This window comes from Triticum dicoccoides, chromosome 1B (assembly GCF_002162155.2).
Source record: "Triticum dicoccoides isolate Atlit2015 ecotype Zavitan chromosome 1B, WEW_v2.0, whole genome shotgun sequence".
Taxonomy (NCBI): Eukaryota; Viridiplantae; Streptophyta; class Magnoliopsida; order Poales; family Poaceae; genus Triticum; species Triticum dicoccoides.
Window position 1 is genome coordinate 13,467,102 of NC_041381.1, and position 4,323 is coordinate 13,471,424.

Consider the following 4,323-nt stretch of genomic DNA (forward strand, 5'->3'; position numbering starts at 1 on the left):
AGGGGGCAATGGCCTGATAAAGGGACTTGGTGGAGAATTGGCCAGAGGGCTCAAGGCGCCAACGTACCTCATCCGGTCCAGAATCTACAACCGGTTCGTGGAGGGCCACACAGTCAAGCAGCTCATGCCACGCGGCGGCCTCCGGAGGCCCAAATGGCCTCCGGAAAGCAAGGCACCCTAAGTCAATAAGGGCCCTCTCAACCGAAATCAGGGGGTCGACGGCAATGGAGAAGAGGTCGGGGAAGCGAGCAGCGAAGGGGGCGTCACCAGCCCAACGATCAAACCAGAACAAAGTCGCAGTCCCCGAACCCGCCAAGATGCAGGTTCCAATGCGGAGGACGGGGGGCAGTTGGATAACCGACTGCCAAAACTGGGAACCCCCAGACCTTTGGCAGAAGGCTAGGGGTTGCCCGCGCAGGTACTTGTTCTGAATGATGTCTAACCAGAGGCCGTCATGCCCTTGTGAAATGCGCCAAAGCCAGCGGGAAAGGAGGGCGATATTCATGTGCTTAGAGCACATGATACCAAGGCCACCTTGATCACGAGGCTTGCAGATGTCAGGCCAGCTAACCATATGGTACTTCTGCTTATTGTTATCGCCAGCTCAATAGAACCGAGATTGGATTTTGGCGATTTCATGGTGAAGAGTCTCGTGAAGGCTGTAGAAGCTCATAAGGAACAAGAGGAGGCTAGAGAGTGAGGAGTTGATGAGAATCGTCCGGGCGGCCTTCGACAGCCATCTCCCCTGCCACGGCTCAATGCGAGTTTGCAGCTTGACTACGGTCGGGCGCAAGTCCGCGACAGTGAGCCGAGAGTCACTAATGGGCATGCCCAAATAGGTAGTGGGGAAGGAGCCTAGACGGCAGTTGAGGCGGTTGGCATTGACGAGGGCCTCCGCCGGGGAGTATCCCAAAACTATCACATCACTCTTGTCGAAGTTGATCTTGAGACCATACATTTGTTGGAAACAGAGGAGGATGAATTTCAGATTAGCGATGTCCGCATCCGAGCCTTTGACCATTATGATGGTGTCGTCGGTATATTGGATCAAGGAAATTCCGGTGCCACCGGCCAAGTGGGGAGTGATCCCCTGAATATGCCCCCTGGCCTTCGCTTTATCCAGGATGGTCGCAAGTGCGTCCACCACCATATTGAACAAGAATGGGGAGAATGGGTCGCCTTGCCTCACGCCACAGAGAGTGGGAAAGTAAGGGCCAATCTCCCCATTGATGTTCACGGCCATGCGACCGCAGGAGACCATCTGCATCACTCTAGATATCCAACGGTCGTCGAAGCCTTTTCGGAGCAAAACTTCCCGAAGGAAGGGCCAACTAACAATGTTGTAGGCCTTATGAAAGTCAATCTTCAGAAAGACCGCCTTGAGGTGTTTGGACCGCACCTCATGCAGAACTTCGTGAAGGACAAGCACCCCATCCAGAATATATCAGCCTTGGATGAAGGCGGATTGATTGGGGTGGGTAATGCGGTCGGCAAGAAGGGTCACCCTATTGGCGTACCTTTTCGCCAAGATCCGGAAGATAACATTAATGACCGTGATCGGATGAAACTGGTGGATGTTCGACGCCCCAGGCGCCTTGGGAATGAGAGAGATGATTAAACCTGGGAATAGTTTGGATTGAAACCTTAGTTTCAGTTCGGTTTTCCTACAAGACTGTCTTTGGATTGGATTGAATGGGCTGAGCCCCTAGCGTAATCTGGTGTCGTCTGGGTTTTGTGTGTTGTTGGATTAGTTTGGTTCGGTTTGGACACAACCAAAATGGTTTCAGACTGTTTCAACCCACGGTCAAAGACCAAATCCAGCGACCAAACTGTATTTTGGGATGCGAGTTCACTTTCGTCCCCGTGTTCGCACCGAGCAGAGGCTGAGGCTGCCGCGAGCGCGTCCCCAGCGGTCGAAGCCCTCGGTGTCTGAGCCCAGCACGGAGTGCGACAACAGCGGCGTCCATCCTGGAGCTCCAGGAGATGAGGTCCTGACGGCACCGCATGGCCCAACGTGCATGGCAACGATGGGACCGGTCAACCTGCACCGCACCGGTCGGTACGTGCCGCACGGCTGTTCGACGAGGAGCACAGGTCGAACACGTTGTTCGTCCCGCCGGCTGCTGCTGGCGGTGCCGGTGCCGGTGCCGGAGATGCAGAACCGTTGGTGCATCTGAGCCACACGAGGTCGCTGCTGGTGTCGACAAGGGCCAGCATCCGGGTGCACGGCGTGCCGATGTTGACGTACATGAAGAACTGGAACGTGCCTGAGATCACCTCCGCTACCGCGCCGTTAGCGTCAGGACAGCCCGAGCCGGCATACGAGCGCCACACGGCGGCAAGCAGGCAGGCGCACGGGGTGAGCGACGGGTCGTGGAACGGCGACCTGGGGGAGTCGCGGTGGATGAGCTCCACGCTGAACCCGCCGTCGTTGCACCCACACACCAGCGGCGTCAGGATGAGGAAGAGGCTAAGGAGCAAAAGGGGGCGACACATGGTACACGCCATTGCTTTGCCGGTGTCACTAGCGCGCGTGATGGCGTGTGAAATCAGCTGGTTCTACTTCTACCTCCCCTGTGTTGCGCTCGCTGATTCCAGTAGAGGATTCTTACTAGAGTACTAGTTCATTAGATACGCATGTGCATATGGATCTTTCTATGGTTTGAATCTGTGGATTCCATCCAAAAATAGGAGACAGTTTGGATTGGTTTGGGTGAAAAGCTCATATAGTTTGGTTTGGTCTGAACTCTAGTCAACAAAGTTTGATTTGATTTGGTTTCAATGATGGACATGCTGTCCTATAGTTTGGCTTGGAATTAATTTGGATGTCAAACTATTCCCAGGTTTAGATACGATCCCATAGTTTAGGCGTCTCAGGTCGATGGATCCCGCGTAAAACTCGTCGAAGATGGCCATGATCTCAGGCTTGATCACATTCCAGAAGGTCTGGAAGAACTTGACCGGGAGGCCATCTGGACTCGGAGCCGAGGTAGGGTTCATGCCTCTAATGGCATCCCATACCTCACCCTCGGAGAAAGGGCCCGTGAGGACCGCGTTCTCTGCAGAGGAGACAAGCTGGCAGCCGGACCAGTAGTCCAGGGCCAGAGAGAGACCGCTCCGAGGGGCGGCCGAGAACAGAGACCTATAGAAACCATCGACATGGGCCCTAATGTCGCGAGGGGGCTGAAGGAGAGTAGGGCCATCCCAAAGGAGGGGGATGGTGTTGCACCTACGTCGGCCATTAGCGATGGCCTGGAAATAGGCCGTATTCGACCGCCCTTCAGCACCCATTTATGGGCACCACGCAAGCGCCAATAGGCCTCCTCGTCGGTGTAGATGATAGAGAGCTGGTCTTCCAAGTCGTAACGAGCGAGCCAATCTTCAGGAGAGAGGCTCTTTGCGTCCGCACGAAGGTCTAGGGCCTGGATGGCGATCAACAGGGCCTTCTTGTGCTTGCAGAGATCTCGTCTTATATTGGCGCCCCAGCCCTTCATGAACTGGCGGCCGCGCTTGGCACAGAGGTGCCAGGAGTCAATGGCCGAGGCGGGGTGAGGCTGGGAATGGGAGAGGGTCCGCGCCTCCACCCAACGGCCGCCAACCGCCTCCACGAAGCCAGTTTGGGACAACCAGAACGTCTCAAACCGGAATCGAGGAGGTATCGGGGGCGCTCGTCAGCGGAGGAGAGGAGCAGAGAGACGTGGTCGGAGCCAATCCACGTGATGGCACGGAGGGACGCCAGGGGACATCGGAGATCCCATTCCGGGGAAACTAGGACCCGGTCCAGGACGGACTTGGTCGGGGAGGTCTGCCGGTTGGTCCAGGTAAACCTGGCACCAACCCTATCTATCTCGCGGAGACCAAGGTCATCAATGCAGTCATTAAACATTTTCATGCGAGCAAAGTTGACGTGCGAGTTGCTCTTGTCTTCCGCGCACCTAAGGAGGTTAAAATCACCCCCAACGACTACCGGAAGCGTAGCCGCAGAGACCTTCCAGTGGAGCTCCTCGACGAAGGTTGCGGACCTACTGTGGTCGGCAGGGCCGTAGGCGATGATAACCTCCCACTTGAAGTTCAAGGATCACTCGAAGAGTTCCATACTAACAAAGAACTGACCTCGGTCCATACTTCCCACCTCGAAGGTGGCATCCTTAATAGTTGTGGTGGGCGACACATATCTTTTCTGGGAAATAAGCTGGTATTGTTCCTTGGGCCAACGCCGGCTTAATTAGGACTTAACCGACAAACGCGAAAGAGGCTATCTAACCGAATATTTCATCAAATAGTTGCCAATTCGCTTGGAGCTAGTGACAATAGACCAATGGC